This window comes from Pungitius pungitius, chromosome 13 (assembly GCF_949316345.1).
Source record: "Pungitius pungitius chromosome 13, fPunPun2.1, whole genome shotgun sequence".
NCBI lineage: Eukaryota > Metazoa > Chordata > Actinopteri > Perciformes > Gasterosteidae > Pungitius > Pungitius pungitius.
In genome coordinates this window covers 10,765,340-10,785,430 of record NC_084912.1, presented here as the reverse complement: position 1 = coordinate 10,785,430, position 20,091 = coordinate 10,765,340, and positions in this window count along the sequence as shown.

Below are 20,091 nucleotides of genomic sequence, written 5' to 3'. Positions count from 1 at the left end.
AGTTTTCTAATTCCCAGTGTAGATTATGCTTACTGGCCATATTGTTTCCATTTGAAAGAGCCTGTAAGGTACAGAAGTGCAAGGGAGGATTATTCTGTAATTCTTAGGAGTACATTTTTTCGAGTAAATTTGTAAAATGCATTAATAGAGGCTGTTTTGCAAATGCAGTCACTGTGAACATTTTGTTTTAGCAGTGAATTATTTAGATATATATTAAACACAATTGTTTCCGTAGTTATTTTGATCTGTGATATGCCAACTAAACGTGTTTACTGACAGATGTGTTCTAATATAACAAGAGTTGTAATAACTGCTGAAGGCAGAAATATAATCACAAACACAAAACTAGAATCATTCCATAATGTCTAGGTTGTTTGTGGGTGACCTTTCCAAGCTTGGATCATGGGGTTCTTTCATCATCTGAAACATAAAAAGGAGCCAGCTTCTTAACTGAAGTAGATTCAATGATTGTCCTTCTACGTGTCATGGCACTCGGTCGGTGTTTTAGCAGTGAGTATTGAACAGGCCTGGACAAGAGTTCAAATGTTCAATACTACTGACACACAAGATTTCCAGACACTTGATGGAAACTTTAAATATTTAATGCGTTCAAATTGGAGGCATGCATGGAAATGAAATCATGAATACACTTATCTTAAACTGAAATCTGGTCAGCCTAAGATCAACAAGCATGACCCACTGGGAGAGAACAAGGAGAGGGGGGATGCTTCCGCTCACGCTCACGCAGTTTGTATAAAAATAATCATTTATCTTTTAGCAGAATGCATGGTTCAGTACCTGTTGTCTATTGCGTGTGATGTTGGATGTGGCAGTTCTGCTGTGTGAGTGTCTGAGTATGTGCCTTGCTTCCAGAAAGGGTTCACATCAATGTGCATCTCGGTGTCTGTGTATAGGCTCTGAGGAAAGGACTCAGCAGACGGTGACTGAAACGGCTCTCCTCTGAGAATAAAGTAGCTAATAGCAATCCCAGTCCTTAAGTTTTGAGGTTATCCCATTCAATCAGTCGTCTCCACTCCAGCAGACAAATTACTAGGCTGCAAAGAGACCAGGGTAGCCTATTATCAAATGGCAATAGCATCTGAAACCACTGTTCCGTATGCATGTGTTGAGTTTAAGCCATTAGAAATAATACAGTTCAGTGGGGATATTACTTAAAGAAATGTGTTTAAAAAAAAATAGTCAAAAAAGGAATCAGGCAAAAAGCAAGCTTTAAAACTGTGGCGTCTGTGCAATGTGCCAAAGGGAGACTCCTTCTATTCACACTGCTGTGATTTGCTCTGCATCCGAGCCCAAAGTGACTGACACGTACACAGAGCCAGTGCAGCATGCTCAGAGAGCCACAGCTTAGTTCCTGACAGTAGAGACAAAGGTTCTGACAGAACATGACCTCGCAAGGCTTGCACCAGGGAATTTGCAAGTTCTTTAAAAATATACATACATCATAATATAAATATGCTATTTTGTATTTCATATAATACATATGAGTTGCTACCAATGATTATTATTATCTCATGTTAAGGCTCTCACACAGTTATCGTTGTGTTACACAGCTATTGTTGACTGTCTCTCATTTAGGTCCAAGTGCAGTGATGAAATATTACCAAACTGTCAAAAATCACACCACCTTTCACTTTACACTAAGTGTTTGACGTCATAGTTTTACAGTAGGTAAAACTAAATGGATTATACCAGTGTTGAGGATTTTCTTTTCAGATGTGTTATAATGATATTTTTGAAATTGCCATGGGAGCCCACTTCTGCATAAAATGTATTTGACAGAATTTCACTTGATATTCATGACCCGTCTTTTCTCTCATGTACACTGTAAATCTCCTCGGCTCTGCTCCCCGACTGAGGGTCTCTTCCCTGACCTACCAATATTATCGGGATTGACTGTTGGTATTGCAGGGTGTGATGAGCTTTGTGCGACAGCTCTCCTATCGCCTATCCTGCTTCTCTCGGTACCTACCTGATTCTAACACTGTGTGACACGTTTGCCAATGCATAATTCAGAGAGGAACTAATTACCTGACAGCTGGTACAAAGAAATTTCCCCTCTGCCCCAGTGTTGCAGTAGCTCCTCATACTTTGTCAACAACAGAGAAAGTCCTGCTGCCGTGCACACACACTGCAAAGTGAACAGCATTTTTCGTTTTTTAAGATGTTGATTGAATTGGTGTAGTCACACCTGAAGAACATGACAAGTTAACTAAGATAATCTGAATTATAACTATAACCAAGAGGACGAGACCTCAGCAGCGGGGGGGGGGGGGGGGGGGGGGGTTCTCTCACAAAACATTATTTAATTTCATCATAGTTTATATTAATACAATTGTTTGCTGTCTTCGAGGATAGAATACGGGGTGCATGAGTCAATGTATTTCTTCCTAGCTGGAACACATGCTGGAGGCACAAGACCCCTGGAGGTAATGCCACAGCAGTTAGAACTGCGAGGTTCACAGTCTTTATGATCAGGCAGCTCATTTGGATGTTCATCAGTCATGCTCCGGGCAAGTGTTTAGAAACACGTCTCTTCCTCTGTGAAAATGCATGTTTAGTTTGACATTGTATCTAGGTCGTTCCCCAAAACCAAAACAAAGACAATAAAACATTTAAAAAGAGCACTGTTATTTTTTGCCAAATATTTTTGTCTTATATCATTTTTTTTTTTGTATTTAGACAGATTTCCAAATTTATACAACTAATAAATAAATATGCTGTATATGTGTATCTAAAGAGGAAATGTCACATATATTGATACCTAATGCAATGTACCTCATTATTGAATGCAAAATGTGGTAAATAGCAGTCGGGTAAACGCTTTGGGGGTGAATTTGTTGCACTAATTTGAGCCTGATAGATAACTTATTCAAATGTTGACATAATTACAGTTGATATATTTCAAAACAGTCTTGCCTCAAGATTATACATCAGCTCCCCTAAAGAGATTTTGCTGCAGCACTGCCCTCAATTTCTGCATTAACAACTCTGTTAGTTTGTAAACTAAATTCAAAATGAAAGCATTTAAGTCATTAGAAGTTGTTTCGAGCAATACTATAACTTATTATGTGAAAATGTAATAGATAAAAAGACTCTAAGAACTCTAAAGTTTTTCTTTCTCACTCTTTTTCTCTGTCTCCAAGCTATTAAATCACACACAAGATGTGTATTTGATCTATGGATTTGATTGAGCTAAATAGGACTTTACTACCCAGTTTAAAGTATAGTGAGGAGCACAGGCCACGATATCGCAAAACACATGCACAAAGTAATCAAAGAAAAACTGCTCTTTGAAATATTAAAGAACTCTCCCCAGATACAAGCCTCTTACTCTGAGATGTCTCTGTAGCAGTCGACGTGGTACTTCAAATTTATGTATTCAATTCGGGATCTGGAGCTTCTAGCTCGGCCTCAATAAATCCTCCATGGGCAGCGGGAATTCTTTCAATGTGAAGGGAATTTTCATCTGTACAACCGGTAGATGTAGACTTCTTATGGAAGAATTAGTCCTCTTCCTTTGAAGAATGTGCTTCAGCCAACGGAGAATCTTTTGTCCTGCCAGAAAAACGTTGAGCTAGGTTTTAGATAAAAGCTGCTTTTATCAGAATCAGGTGGCATGGAGCTCAAGGTGTTTTGATTATTGTAGTCTCAGGCCACAGGGACCACAATGTTGAGTTTGGGTGATTTAACGTCTCATGGTGGTTTGGTATGACTGCAGAATCAAAGATGTCCCTTTGAGTCCAAACAGACAATATTTCTATTGTCATAAAGTGAACACATCATCGCTGATTGATTTGCTCTTAAGCGCAGACAGAAACATTTCCAGTATATGTTCATTTTTTTGTCCAATTTACGAGGTTTGAGATGGTCATGGTAAATGATGTGGCTTAAGACAAGGTACTCCTTGTTCCTGAATACTGGATGTCTGGCTGATAGCAGTCCAGATTATGATGAAGAGTTAATAAATGAATGAAGTTTCCGTAGTGATCCCTTGCTGGATGTTTCCGACTACACTAAGCCTTTAAGATCTGCATGGACCCATGCGCTACTGGACAAGAGCTGCTTGTAGATGGATCAGATCAATATTGGCCATTGAGTGTTGAGTGACATCAGCTAAATTATTCCACTATAGAAAATAGCATGATAATAGCTATACTCTGTGACGTTTTACATACTGAGGTTAATGCAGGAATAGTGGAATGAGGTGATTGTTATTATTAGCTGGAAGGAAATGTTTAGGGGAAAATTCAAATCTTATGTAACTCATCAAACTCGACGCTCAAGATATTTGCACTTTGTGACTGAATGAAAATTAACATGAATTACTTTAATTGTAGCTAATAATTAAAGTTAATAGGGAAAATAGCAGATAGACCATCTTTCAAATGAACACAGACAGTTTGTATGAGGTCCTAAAGTTGTTCAGACTTTCAAAAACAATTGAACATCGAGGAGTGAGGAAACAACAAATACAAAACTTGGGTTGTGTATTTTAGTTCAGCCAGGCCTCTTTCTTAGTGCCTAATCACTCACACCTAAGTGCCTGATCACCTATGGCTGGATCTCTTTTCAACAATCAATCGAGCTGTACATCTACTTCATGCCCCCTCTTATCACTTGAGGTGTTGCTGGTGCTTCTGGTCTTGTTGTGATTGAGTTTAAGTGAAACTGTGTTTTTTTTAATTGCAACTTGAAACAGCTCCGCTAATCTTTGATCCTTTGTCTTTGTTTTTCTTGGGGACTTTGTTAAGGAAGCTTTAGGTGGTCTCTATTTTTTCTTCTTCTTGTTTTGTGGCTTGTTAGGGCGATTTGTATTTTTATTTGATTGAGTTGAATAATGGCATTTAGAATTGTTCTACTTAGTGCAAGTTCTTTTGTTTGTTTTTTTGGCCATGGAGACCCTGACGCCTTAATTGCTTTTGTTAATGTTGTATCTCTATTTTATATTGAGAGTATATGTGTCACGGTTTGGCTTCGCTTCCTGTTTTAGTTTGAAGTTTCATGTCTCTTGTGGTCCTGGGTTAACTTCACTTCCTGCCTTGTCTTGTGATTGCGTGATTGTCTCCACCTGTGTCCAATCACCTGCACCTCCCTTGTGTATTTAAGCCCTGTGTGCCTGTTGTCCCCTGTCGCGTCATTGTCTATATGTCCCTCGTCGTTGGAGCACGTTATTAGTTTGTTTGTTGGTAAATAAAGAGCACTTTGGATTAAAACCTCTGCGCCTGAGTCCTCCCTGTATCCTGCTCCAACCCGAGACGTGACAATATGTAGTAGAATTAATATATTATTCATTGTTTTCTCTATTGAACAGCTGCACATCAATAAAATGAATGAAGCTATTGTTACTTTAGTACTCTTCTCTGTTGGTCCCATAGGGTAAACCAAAAAATGTTAATCCATGTGCTCATCTAGTAGGAAAAGTCGTAACACGATAATATCTGTTCAAATATTTCTAGCAATCTGTGCCATATTTGTCAACAACCAGCATGAATCCATTATTCATTGTCGGAATTAATATGTGTATATAAACGCTTATATGAATAGATAGTTTGCACTAGTACTCAATAAAGGTCCATGTTGTCAGAAACAATGTCTGGTATCACATGACAATTGTTGTATTCAAATCTTAATGAATAAGCAAGTGAGTCATTTGGATACTAGATGCATTTTTAATGAAATGCTAGAATGACATACACACTAGATCCAACTGACCCAAATTGCATCACCATCAATGATGTCAAAGCACCATAAAATGATGATGATCATAATCCTTTATTGATCCCCCATGGGGACGGGGGGGGATTTGTGTGTTGTAGCAGAAAACAGATAAAATATGAAATATATACAGCAGGATAGTTGTGAGGAGGGGGTCAGCATGAGGGCTGTTGTTGCACAGTCTCAGGCAGTGGGCACAAATGAGGGTCTTATGCGCTTCGTCCTGCTCTTTAGTAGAATGAGCCAATGACTGGATGAGCTGCCCAGCTGCCACAGTGGTGAGAGGGTTCGTCAAGGATGGCTCTGGGTTTGACTCTCATCCTCCTCTCAATCATTGACTTCAAACCGTCCAGCGCTATTTGTGGAGATAATATTCTGAAACGGTATATTATTCATTCCAAAAATGAATCTCAGCAGCTGCACCTTTGCATGATCATTTCACTGGTCAAAAAGACGGACCAAAGGCCAAGAAGTGAGGGAGGGTGATGAGTGCATGATAACAGTCTGGGAACAGACAGCAGTGCACAGGCTTGTGGTTGACTTTTGAGGTTAATTGTTTGTTTGCTCCAGTGGCAGTAGTCTGCTTGGATTATTGTTATCAGCAGGGATTGAAAATTCAGCAGCCAAGGCCTTTACCAGCTTGGCTATCTGCAAACTTTCTTGAAAAATGGCTGTATGCTGCGGTAGGGGCAGCGTGGCACTTTGAGACACCATGGGCTTTGGCAAGTGTGACAAGGAAAGAGTTTGATGCTTTCATTTTCTGGCATAAAGAATTAGGCTGGGTGTATACCCGCAGGCTACGAGTAATGATGTGATGAGAGTGACAGTTGACAGTTTGTTGAGCATGTGTGTTTATCTAATAATATGCATGATTAACAACTGTTGTGTCTCTAAACATCTCATTCAACAGTAAACATTCTTTGTGTTTTTCTACATAATTGCTTTTGGGAGTGATGGTAATTATTTAAAAGGGATGTCAAAAGATGCTTTCAAAAAGCTGAAAAAGTTTACGTTATATTGTTATTTCAACACTTACCTGTAGGTTGCGTAAGATTGTCAAGTAAGTAGCATGCTGCTCCTTTAATCGCGTGCCTTAGGACAGATTCATAGTAGCTTTGGCAGCTGAGCCGGGCTCATAACTCTGCATGACGGTGTCACATTTTGAGCACATCACTAGAATCTAATTAATCTCGGTTATATCCACATAAGCCCTCCTGCTATTTCATCTAATGAAGGCAGGCAGCTACCTCGTTTCCTCCCTACCCTGCGCTGTGTTTTCATGACAACAGGCTCCCAGTCCAATTGCGTCATCTGCTTTATGGCATTTAGGTGCAGTGCATTTCAGGCTCTCTCATTTGCAGGCGAGAGATGAGAACAATTCACATACATGCTATTTACATTTTCTTTCTTTCTTTTTTTTATTGGGCCATTTCATGAAGTTGAATGCTTTGGGCGAGTGGATGTGAATCTCGATTTTGGTCAAAATTAACAAAAGCCTTGGTAAAGCCTCCTGACTTAGCATTAATTGCTCTGTCGGGAGATAATATGGGTTATCCTCAATACCATAAGTATTCCTAGCTGCCTAAGTGCCCAAGATGAAAGGGTTTAAACCTGCTCTCTTTTCTCTAGATATTAGTTGAGCTTAGTAAACAAAAGGGCATGAAGCCCATCTTGTGCGCTCCATGTATCTTCTGAACCAGATTAGTCGGCCCCTGCCTCTCAGCACAAGATGCGCCCAGATGCAAGGCTTCTTGTTCTTATAGAGTAAGTAAAGAGGGAAAACAATTTTATTTCAAGGACAAAAAGCCCTCAAGAGAACAAGGTCTTTTTCCCAAAGTGAAAGGGAAATGTAATTCTGTAGTTGAAACATTTTAAAAAATCAAATCAAGTTCTCGATCAACCTCATTCATACATAAGCAAGAGTGGAGAATCCGTCCCACTATGACATGTTTATGGAGCTTTCTCTTATTAGTTTTTTTTCCAAAGCAAATGTGAGGGTTTTCTTCAGTGCCATTGACAGAGCACTGACAGTTCTGCATGAGCTGTTTATGAAGCCCACTCTGCCTCTATGGAATGGAAGCTTTTACAGCGACATATCCACTCCATTAAGGCATGACCGTGACATCCCAGAAGGACGGCCAAGTGAAGTCAAGTTGCTTCTACTCCTTTAGCCTCTTCTTGCCTGCTCTTTTCTACAACCACGTTCCTCAGTATGATTGTCCGTCTTTATTCCCAGTGCAAATTCTGTATCGTCGGTTGCACCGAGGAACATATTTGTTTGCGTTCCGAATGCTGAACAGTAACAGCTCGGTTTTTCTGCTTATATGAAGCTGAACAATTAGAATACATGAATGCGCCCTGTGCTGATGTCACTCTGCATCTTATCAGTATCAGAGCAAGGGATCTCCAACATGCATGCAACCAACCTGCATACATAATTCAAGATCACATCCACTGTCCATTTGACTGTCCCTCAGTTGTACTAACCATTGCACGAATCCACCCTCATTCAAACGTCATCCTCATTGCCCTGTCAGACAACGCTTTGCACCGTCAGCTTAAAGTGGTGTGACACTTGGCTGTCATCGTGTTGATGTGATCAAAGCCCCCTTGCACTAGGCCCACATGCACCATGCCAATAGTATACCTCAAGTGTGATTAGCATTGAAAGACCTCAGAACAGCCAGTGAATGTCCAATCCCACTCAATCCTAATGCAGTAGATTCTCTCTGAACAAGTCTGCTGATCTTCCAAGATGGGCAAGGCGGAGAGCAGAGGTTAAGGTGGGAGTGCAAGGAAACATTTAAAAAATGCTCACCCTTCATAAGAAATGGTGTATAATGCTGCAGTTTTAAAATGCATCATTCTCGTTTAGTATACATGATACTAGGTATGATTATAGTTACTTTGTTTCAACTTTGTGAAGTGCAGAAAATACATGTGGAGGTGTAGTGTATATATATAGACACACAAGAACACAGCTCCGCCTTTCTGCACAGGAGCTAATTTGAGTAGTAAAAGTGCTGTGCTGGCCCGTATCGAACAAATGGAGGCAAGGGTATCAATTGTGCAAATTGCACCTTTTAAAAGGAAAACTAATAAAGGGTCTTAGTGAAGCATGCTCCATTTTACAGTGCACTACACCTTGAGACAGTGACAGAGAGAGCTCGAGAGATAGGGTAGACTTAGCCGATTGTGTTGTCGATGAATGTACACAACTTCGTCATTTATCTTGTTCCAAGTGGAGTGCTGAAGAGTGCACACTTTACTTCTGCAGCCGGCAAGAGCGGCTGATGTGGTGTCCACACGCTTAATACAATGCTCCACTTCTCCTTTTGATAACGCTCTACTCTAAGTAGATCTAGATGTATAATGGCTCATATAGCTAATCTGAACCCTTATACTGTATTTAAATACTTACACTTACTAGCATATTAAACCACTATAAGACACAGGTGAACCTTTTAAAACATCTCTTAAAATGCCGTTTTCAAACCTTGAAATGATAGAACAGATGAAATGTATGTGCATGTGTTTACATGCAAACAGAAACCTTGACTTGACCATTCGCTTGGAGCTTTGCCTCTATAACTAATACTGCTTGATTAATGGGGTTACCCAGTCTCGCCCGAGGAAGAGATAAGTAGCCTATCGCTGCTCTGAAGCCCTTCTACATGACCTTGAGAGAGCACTGTACATGGAAATAGACCTCGGGCTGCTATTAGCTCAGCCCTCTCTCATTTTTCCCAGCCATGGGGTCAAAATGACTGCCTGCTGGATTTTTTATTCACAGCTTTGAGAACAGCCATCGAGGAATAACACTGGAATTGTATGTGACTTCAATATCACTTATAAATACATGAGTAGATGGAAATATTTTAAATGATATTGTTACTCTGTTGCTAGGCACTTTTTTTGTACAGAACATTTGTACGATTCCTGTTGTACATAAATATCACAGGCTCAGGTTTATCTTTACATAGGATTTGATTTTCAAAAACCCACTGACTGTGATTCCCATTGCAGCCGAGCAGAATATTGCTTTTGCATTGTTATTCAGCTGTCTGCCTGCACAAAAGGTTTGCTGTGCACCCTGGCAGTGCTCAGTGGGCTCCCAACAGCAGAGTGACTGAAAGGTCATCCTGTCTGTTCATCTCACAGTGTGAAAGAACAGCAGCCGCTGCAGAAATATTGCGTGAAAAAGCTGCGCTTCACACATTACACAGTGCACACATTGAAACATGTCAGGTCTTATCATTAATCAGTGAATAAACAGATACTCCTTAAGGGTTCTTCATGCTACAATGGGGTGAGCTAGTGCATTGCTGCACATGCATAACATGATAAAGTCAGAGGGTTTTCTTTATGTTAAAGTGGCATGTACAAACTAAACACAATTGTGTTGATAAGGAGTGTGTCATTTATTTGTTTTCCCTGACAGCTGTGGTATCGTATTAATTAATACAGTTGCTCAGTTCACACATTGATTTCTATTAAAGTGTCAGCATGTGACCTTTTGTACACAAAACCAGATTCATCCAGTCATTTTCATAACACTGACTCTTTACTCACAGAAGCAAACATAAAGAGCAACATAAAGCAATTCAAATGCAGTTTTGGCGTATAAAATGGACTTGCCTTACAGCTTACAAAAAAGCTAGTTTAAAAAATAATAATAAACCAAAGATATACATGTCTGTATGTGACCATTGTCCAATATAAGATGTATTTGAAAATGTATTGGTCATTAAAGTACGAGAGAACTTTATGCCAAATCACATTTTTTCAAACATACTCCTTGAGAACCTGCAAACTCCCCACCACAAAGGTGCTGGGCGGGTTTGAACACAGGACCTTGTTGCTGCGAGGCAAACCAGCGCTAACCATGACACCACCACGCTGCCTCATTATGATCCTTTAAAAAAATCTCATTGTGCTTTCTGTTTATTGAAATGTTCATCAAACAAATGAGTCTGAATGGTGAAACAGACCTACACTAATAAAAATGAATTAATCAATGCAGAGATTTTCTTATCGGATCTTGTCCGAGTCCGTGTCCTTGTCTGCACGGGCCATGGTGACGAGGGATGAGATGAAAGAAAGGTCGGTCAGTGAAACCTCCAGTCTGTCTAGGGGCTGTGCACCCTTCACCGCAACTATCACAAACATTCATTTTCATTCTTTAAAGGATGTGGCCAAAAATAATAAAAACAATAGTGCAACAGTGGTAAACCATGCATTTACTAACTGTTATCACTTGCGGTGCTGAAGTCCCTTGAACCCAGGGTTTGCTGCACAAAACAAGAAAAGGTCTTTAAAATGAATTGCTGTGAATGCCCGGTTTGATCTCACTAGCATGGGAACAGTTTGGAACTCACTACAAAGCTGTAACTTCTGATACTCTGATGCTGTGATCACTGTGCAAACAATGACTTCAATGGGGTGTCGGTATCAATGCACACGCTTGTGATTTCTCTCTCTCTCTCTCTTTCTATATGTATGGGTGTGTTGTGGAGGTTGCGACTCAAACCGAACCCCCTTTAATCTCTGTCCTTGAGAGTAATCTTGCTTGTGTGCAAAATGGCTCACTTTATCAACTTGGTGGCAGCCTGCCGTGCCTGGAGTCTGGAGGCAGCAAGCGCGGCAGCGGCAGCGATGCTTTCCTCGTGACAGCTGAGAGGGAGCAACTAGAGGATCACCTTCTCCAGAGGCCCACTGTCTGCTGAGGAAGGACACAGAAAGCACTATTTATGATTTCCTTCTACTAATGTAACTTTGATCTATCATGTGTATGACCCGTATTGATAAAAACATGTTTTTTGGGTATCCAAGGTTACTTGCTATGTTGAGAGCATTTTTACCAGTGTTTGTTAGTGAAGTCAGAAGCAGATTATTACTGGTTTTGTTAAAGTATTGCATTCCTGCTCTTTCTTTCTCTCTTTCTCTTTTTTACTAAAGTTTTTAGGTTGCAGAACAGAAAGTCAAGGCAGAAAATGCCTACGGCTCGCACTGCACAAAAGTCTGTGAGAGAGTGAGAGAAGTTTGCTTCTTAAAAAAAACTCAAATTCCTCCGTTCAGCAGACTAGCAGCCTTAAGCAGTGATTGTGAAATTGTTCAGTCACTGTTTTCAAATAATTATTGATAATGTAGGGCCTACTGTTTACACAGATAAGCAATTTTGTTAAGCAAACCATCCTATATAATAAATAATTTATTCATCTTATAACTCAAGACAATACTCATTTTCATTGCAAAGTGTAAAGAAATATTATTTTCTTTCTGAATTTCACTAACTTTGGAAAAAATGTGGATCTTGGAAACCTGCCGGGGGGCAAGAAAGCCCCCCCAAACAAAACTAAGTTCCCCCTATCAACTCCATGATGAACTTCTCTGTAGGTTTAAGATGTATTGTCTCATAATTTTTTCCATTTTACTGCCCACAACCGTCTGAATGTAAATGTTCTCATTTCCAATTTCTTTTCAGCAAGAAGAAACATTTTCATCTCATCCAGGGTTGCCTGAGGAGGGGTTGTGTATTAGGTTGTGTGTCTGACTTTGTGCATTCGTTAAGCCGAGGGTCCGTCCATCCCTGACTGAGGGAACATGCACGTATGTTTAAGTCTTATGGCTGCAGCAAACTGCACAATAATTTGAATGGCCGGTTATGGCTGCATGCATGCTCAATGACCTCTCAAGGTTGCGGTCGTTTAAACTTTGTTATAAACCTTTTATCTTCTGTTTTAAACTGCCATCGACTGCCTGCTTACACCCCACTCACAACTAACTGGGCCCTGGCTGATAGAGGCTGCATCGCGATAACTCAGCTGATAGCATCTAAGACCAATAGCTGCTGCTCTGCAGCCTGAGACACAATTAACATTGTGTTTGGCTAATAGCTAACGGATCTACCAGTACATAAGCTGCTGAAGGCCTCTCAGTAGTCTATGGTTATTGTTATGGATTTGGTTTGAACTAATACAATTCTTGAATGGTTCTGCTAAATGTATTTCTTCTTTGTAGTAAATCCAGGTGATGGCCATTTAGCTCTTTTCTGTAAAGACTGCATTCATATGGTTCATTTTGCTTCCAGCTCAGGCTAGTGATTAGCCTCTCTGTGTCTTACAACGTGAGGCTAAAATGGGTTAAGGAAAACAAGCACTCTACCAGGTTGAACACGGCGGAGGGCAGCCTTTAAAGCAGGTCATCACCAAGGCAGAGTTTGTGTAAGATGTGCCTTCAGAGCAGATTGCACTCCGCTGGCCTGTATCCCATAACAACCACCTTCCAAAGGCTCAGCATGGGCACCCCTGTGGTCACCCTTCATAGCCCCTTTTTTTAGGTTAAAAGCATGTTTGATCAGGGGATCTGCCCCCCCCCAACCCTTGGTCAAATACAGACTGTGTGCTTCTTCATGTCTGGAGCCCCCAATGGGTCTTTTTTGAAGACTGATCCCAATTACACAGCATTGAGGCAGCAAAGACGAAGCTCTATATAGGATCCAAGATCTTTTTTTTCGGTGTTCTGACCCATGCTGTGATTGCATCAGAATTTAAATGTGAAGCAACATTATTCCAACCCTATTATTTATTCATGAATAAATCCAAGAGTTCTGAATTGAGAATGAATTCCATTGCATATTGTTTATTGTATTATTCACAATTGTAATCTTTTGACATTGTTTTTCCTTTAGAACTTGCTGTTTTATGGCATGCCAACGTTTTTTCAGACAACTTTAATTGCAAGCCACAAATCAGTACACGCAACACTGATTCTCGAGGAGCCATTCAGATGTTAGGCATTGGAAACCAGTGGTGGAAATGGTGTCTTCTGGTTGGGCTCCTGGCTGGAGTTGTGTTGGAAGGGAGCTGTGTGACAGGCTGGTGGGGTGTTGGAGATGCCCAGGAGTACAAGGAGTCGGGCTAGTAGCAGGGCATCCTAGCAGAGACAAACAAGACCCCGCAAACAAGGGTCAGACAACGCCACAGGCAGACAATTGACTGGTGACTCTGTGACTCTGTGGGCCGTAGCATAAGTAAAGACACACGATCTGGATATTCACGATAGCTTATCTCTGTCAGCAATATGGATTGGGTAGGTCAATGCAATCACAAACTGTAAGATAATTAGATAATTGCTAAATATTTTAACTTTTTGCTTGTATCTTTTGGTCACTCTTGTTTGATCGGGAGAGGAATGGCTGCTGCTGCTGCAAAAAGCATAATCGTGAATCCTATGGGCATATTGTGCTTAACGGCTCCAAGTGTGAAAAGCATTACTGGCTTAAGGACTGACTCACATCCAACTCTTCAACAAGTCAAGCTGCAAAAAAGCTGCCACAATCTGCTCACTTTCCCCACTGTGCATTGTTGCTTTCTAGGCTGATTACCCCCCATTCAACCACAATTATCAGTGATGTGTTCCCAAACAAATATCCTACATGGTAACTGCAATACCAGTTTTATTGCTTAAAAAGATGCAAGTTTATGCTGGATCTCAGTGCTCCAAAGGACAATGTTTCATTTATATTGTGACTGTGGTAGCACTGGCACTTTGAGTTCACAACTACAACCACTTGCCCTAATGCAGATAAAGCGTGAAGCTAAACAATCTTAGACAGCCTGCACTTTGCGATGTCCTGCTGCGCTTTGCCTGGCAGGACCTCTCATAAGTACTCCACATGTCACATCACCTTACCAACAACAAGGGGAACCTTAACAAAAGAAGAGCAAAAGAAAAATCTCAATGATCGAGAATGAGAGACACACAATTCAATACTGTCAAACCAAAAGGGTTCTCGCAGACAGAGGCGCAGAAGTGCAGTTGGCTTTGAAAGGGTGGTGGAAAACAAAGAAGACCTTTTGGACACACACTTTGTGTGTGCATCTGCTCTTATCACCTAATCCGTCACCAATAACGGTTGATGTGCTTCAGGCTCAAAAGCTTAAATTCTGAAAACACATCATTCATGTGTTGAAGCAAATTTGATCATTTTTCTGTTCACATAAATAGCATATATTCATATAGAGCAGGTGGACATAGTCAAGCAGTGAGGAAACAACTCAGGTCCCACTTGTATCTCCCTACATTGGGAGTTAGTGCTCCAGGCGAGGCGATCATTAGGAGAATAGGAGAGTGGGTGCAAGATGCTGGCTGAGAGATGGATAACTCCATTAGGCATGGCAGTAAACAGGTCAAACCTGTGGCACCTTATAGGCATCTCTTATTGGTTCACTCCCCCACTAATCATGATTAATGAAAACTTTGACAGATGTGTCACGGTATGTGTCAACATTTAATATTAAATTATCCACTCCGATTAGTTTTTCTTTTGTAGTGACGAAAGAAATGAATCATTTCATCTTGTCAGTGTGGTAGCTTTTGGAAATACAACTATCTTAGAAATCTGTATTGACAAGCAGTTTCAAAGGAGTTTTAATTAATAGGTGATACAATGTAGGAGTAAAAGCGGCCATTTCTTCTTGCATGTGCTCACACTGCTGTCATGGTGAGGATCAAGGGAGCAGTGCTCCTAGAATCATCACAACATCATTGGGTGAGATTTTCTGATCAAATGTATCACTTGTACTCTCTGGTGGTAAAATGATTCCTTCGGTTCACACAAATCTTTTGGCAAGTTTATTAAATCAATTTGCGAAATAATTCAAATTTCCAGACCTAATGTCATTGATCTGCACTGAAGATATGTGTAAGTGTGTCTTCTCTACTCTCCCGCCCTGGAAACATAATTAAACAAAATAATAATAATAATAGACAACCGCTGATCTTTTAAATGTATTCTGTCTCAACAGCCCAATTGCTTAACATGGGCGCTAAAAGGAGTCCGATGCTGCAAGTCTTGAGCAGGCTTTGAAATTTGGCCACGGCAACAAAACCAGCGGCTCTCTGATCCAATTCAGTCCCCAAATGTGTTTAGAAGAATTGGATCAATGGTGAATGTAAGATCCCGTTTTCTTTGTGGAAATAATACAATATGATTTCACCCCCAATATCACATTGGTATTAACCTGCCATTAAAAAATACAGTCATGCATATAGTGACTCAGTTTCCAGCAGTCTAGTTTCTCTAAGTCTAATTACAGTACTGTTGCGTCTGTCATGCGCTGTTTATGTGTTTATTTAATCCGCCGGTTTTCATTCCCAGGGTGACAATTACAAACATTTTGTTATATGTTTGATACCACTGCATGAGGAATCCCTTTAGCGTCTGTATGGGAAGCAAAAGGGGTGGATGATAACAAGATAAACTTATCAGACTAAAAAGTATTTTTGTTTGAATTTCCAATTTAACCACAGAGACCATGCTCTGTGCTACCCTGCTGGTTAAGCCACTAACGACATTGGTGTTCTCTTTTCGTTGGTGTAAAGTGTATGTTTTATTGTTCCTTTGCATATAATGCGGTTCTTTTCTAGTCTTGCGACCACTCCAAGTGCCTTCATATTACACGTCATTATTTACCCATTCACAGCCATGCAAACACTGATAACAGCAGCTACCTATCCACAGTACCACCTGCCCATCAGTAATTCAAATTCATACCATTCACACATACCAAGTATTCCCCCTGTGGTGGGCCCACTATCATGCAACTAACGTGTTGTGATTCAAAACAAACAAAAAAAATGTGTCATTTAATTGCACCACATCTGAATCCATCAAACAAAGACCTCCCTCTTTTCTATTGTAGGCTACTGAACCACAACCCCGGCAACAGCAACAGCCATTGAAACAAATTTGACGTAGATGTCATCTGCTATGTTACAACTTCCTGGTCGGTCACTTAATACCATTGGGTTCAACATCAATATCGACAGGAATCTGCAATATCTCTGAGTTTGAGTCAGTGAAGCAATGCACAAAAAAGGGAAATTAGAAATGATGCCACTAAAATATTCACTATGGTAAAAAGCAAAGAAACCTACCTCATGCTCTGGAGATATAGCTATAAATATATAAAAAATAAAAACAACACAGTGGAGACTTCACAATATGAGGAGAGAAAGGGTGTGAGCCAGCTGGTTTGAAGATATTCATTTGTTGCATCCTCACCTTCAAGTCACAGTAAGTATACTTGTATTTGCACCCACACCGCGCCAAATTGACACCTTTTGAAAACGTGCCTCTAATTTTATTAGAGAGTTAGAATACAGGAGTCTAAGGGGCCGTTGGGAAATCGTGCACTCTCACTCCATGGAAAGAGATAGATTTAAGGTAATCAGGTCTTCTCACTGTTTTCAATCTATTTTTTTTCCTCCTTGATGCACTTTGTTGTTTACCAAGAGGAGCATCCATCAACGCTTTGGGAAGATCACGCGTGGGGGAAAGCCATGCCAATACATTAAGTCTATAGTAAGGACTCAAGCCTAAGTAATACATAATAAAAAAAAAAACTTGTTTGATATTTGAATAGCAGAAGAAAAATGAGACTATGATTTTTTCCAGGGTGGCCCAGAATGCATAATGAGTGTCTACCTGAAAAGGGCGAGAAAATCCAAAACCTGGACTCTGAATAAACACATTTTAGAAATGACCTCCAGGAGTATGTCAAGTCTTGTCAGTATATTTGCTCAGGTAGACAATAAATGTCATCACAATTTCTAAAGCCCATTCCCAGCAGCTTCCCAGAAGCTCATTAGCACAGATGATCAGTAACTGATGTGTAAAACCATACCAAAACATTCGTTAACATTTCCAACCCACCACTTTGTATCACAACCAGTAGGTCTGAGAAACGCATTGTGCGTGTCCATTACATGTCCATAAGGTCTGTCAAGCACAGAGAGGCTGCAGTCAGCACAATATTTGAATCCACGTCCCGTTTGTCCACACATCTTGCGAACCAAATTGCAGATGAAGAGTGGAGAGTAAACAATTGTAGACAAAACAAAGTGTAAACATTCGATTTAGCTGATGCTTTTATTCAAAGCCACATACATCGCATGTATAACCCATGTTTTTTACATTTTTGCCTGGGGAGCAATTTAGCGGTTGGATACCTTGCTCAGGGACACTTCGACATGGCGCAGCCAGGATTTCACCCACCGACCTTGCAGTTCCCAGGACACCGTCTCTACTCCATGCACCACCATCGCCCATAAACAATTCATATATGAGTGTCAGTGTGCGTGTTTACCTAGAAGGTAAGTAAAGCCTAGACAACTATTTACTGCCCACTGTATGTATATGTTGGCACGGAAGAATGAAGGTCCTCGATAATAGAAAGAAAAGTCCTCTTTAAAGCCATGATACCTGAATTTCCATGTAAGACATAAAATGTTATTTAGCCAATAAACTTGCCCTAGTTTTTAAGAACACAAGTTTTGCAGACATATTTAAAGAAAAAATAAAGTGTAATAAGTTAATCTGACTAAAATGTTGAAATTGTCTTAAAATTGTCTTACTTGTGCTTATAAATAATGACACTGTCAAAATCATTAAGCTAAACAAACATGGGTGTGTAAAGGTGTGTTTTTAATAAAGCTCTTGGAAGGATTACAGCAAATAAAATACATTTCTCTATAAAACTATTCAAAATGTGTTACAGTTGCAATCAAACTATATTACACTGAAATGAATAATTCAGTGCATTCTGACGTATATTTTGCCTGAAGTTCAAGCTTTCTTGAGACGGTCGACTTAAGTAAAATTTCCTTCAGCACAGAGTCAACAAATACACTGAAAGACTCACCCTCTCTTCTTGGCTGGTACTTATCAGAGCAGAAAGCTTTAATTAATTCATGGCTGGCTGAGGTTCTGCACATACTGGTTAAGTTAAAAATGATTATGCATTGTTGAATATGTAAACAGCTGGCAACCAGGCATGTTTAGATACAGTGGGAATCAAATGGAAGACCCGCTGGGTGTTTAAATATGAATTAATTGTCGTGCTGGATTTTCATATTTTTTTATTCAAATGAAAACACTGTCAATGTTAAAGAGGTAAAAGGCAAAAAAACAAAACCTTTGCAACCAACACAGTGTCCATTGAAGAGGCATCTTGTGAAAAACCTCAACTAAAAATTCTCACTTGCTACCCAAACGGCTTGTTGAGATAGCGTAGTGTACGCAGTCTGGGTCCCCACAAAGTCGACTTGAATCTTGATTAGAAGAGTCTAGTACACATTATCAATGCAGTACATCAAAATCTAAAAGAGCACCAGCATTATTCATCTTCAGACCTGAAAAGGAAATATTTAAATCAGTTTATCTAATAGATTTCTCAAAATACTGATGTTTTGCTGCATAAAAGAAGCAAGAGAGAAATGAAGTGACCTTTCTCAAAACTATAGCATCAGTGTGAGGGAAATTGAGTAAGGGGATTTCACATTAACCAAAGTATTTCTGAATCACATCAAATATCAACGCTGCTAAAGAGGTCACCTTGTTCCAAAATAACACTCTGTGCTCATTCCCTCAAAAAGAAGGAAGATGTAGCCATGCATAATTGAGGGTTGAACCATATGCTTTGGTCTGAGTTCGAGACGGGGTCACTGTGAAATCTGTGTGCTATACCTCTTGTATGGAGACAAATGCTGGAGTACACAATACACATCTTTAATGAAGTAGAATATCACATTGTGCGAGTATACAATAACACCTTTTTGTGCAGGCTGTCAGTGTCTGCATATATTTTGATATTTGGCCTTTGTTACCATTTACGCTTGATATAGATGATTGTCAGTCATCTTTTATAGCTGTAATGTAGTTTGATTAAATAAACCCTATATGATCCACCTGTCTAGCAGTGCTTGTAAATGTGATAAATTTACTTGAAAGCAAAAGACCTTTCGGATCAACTATGTATGGAAATGTTATTTTCTCTACCCCCTGTATTTCAGGACTACCGGAGCAGAAAACCATAAGGCATTGTGACAGAATGAGAAGATATAATAGGCATACCACGACAGGCCCAGTATTTCATGCATTTCATCAGTTACTTGTGGCATGTAATTTAGTGTGGGGACAATCAGCAAATACTCTGTCAAGCCCTAACATTCACTTACATGTAAATCATCAATATCAAAAGAGAAATATGTGCGCCAAGTTTTTACAGGAAGCACAATAACTCAGCCTTCAATCTTCCCTTGTCCGCCATGGTTTAAGTCAGAGACTTTTTTATGAACATTGTGAGCACAAGTCCAAGCCCCGGTGTCGGCATATGTGTCCCGCTGGAAAGTATCTCATTCAATGGTTTTGATCTGCATTACCGTATTCTAGAATAAAAAATATCCATCATGACTGAAAAAGCAGTTTGTTCCACAAAGAGCCTGTCTGCTCATGTACAGCTCACACATTTTCATCTGATCACACCATACACTGGTACTTCAGGATTTCGC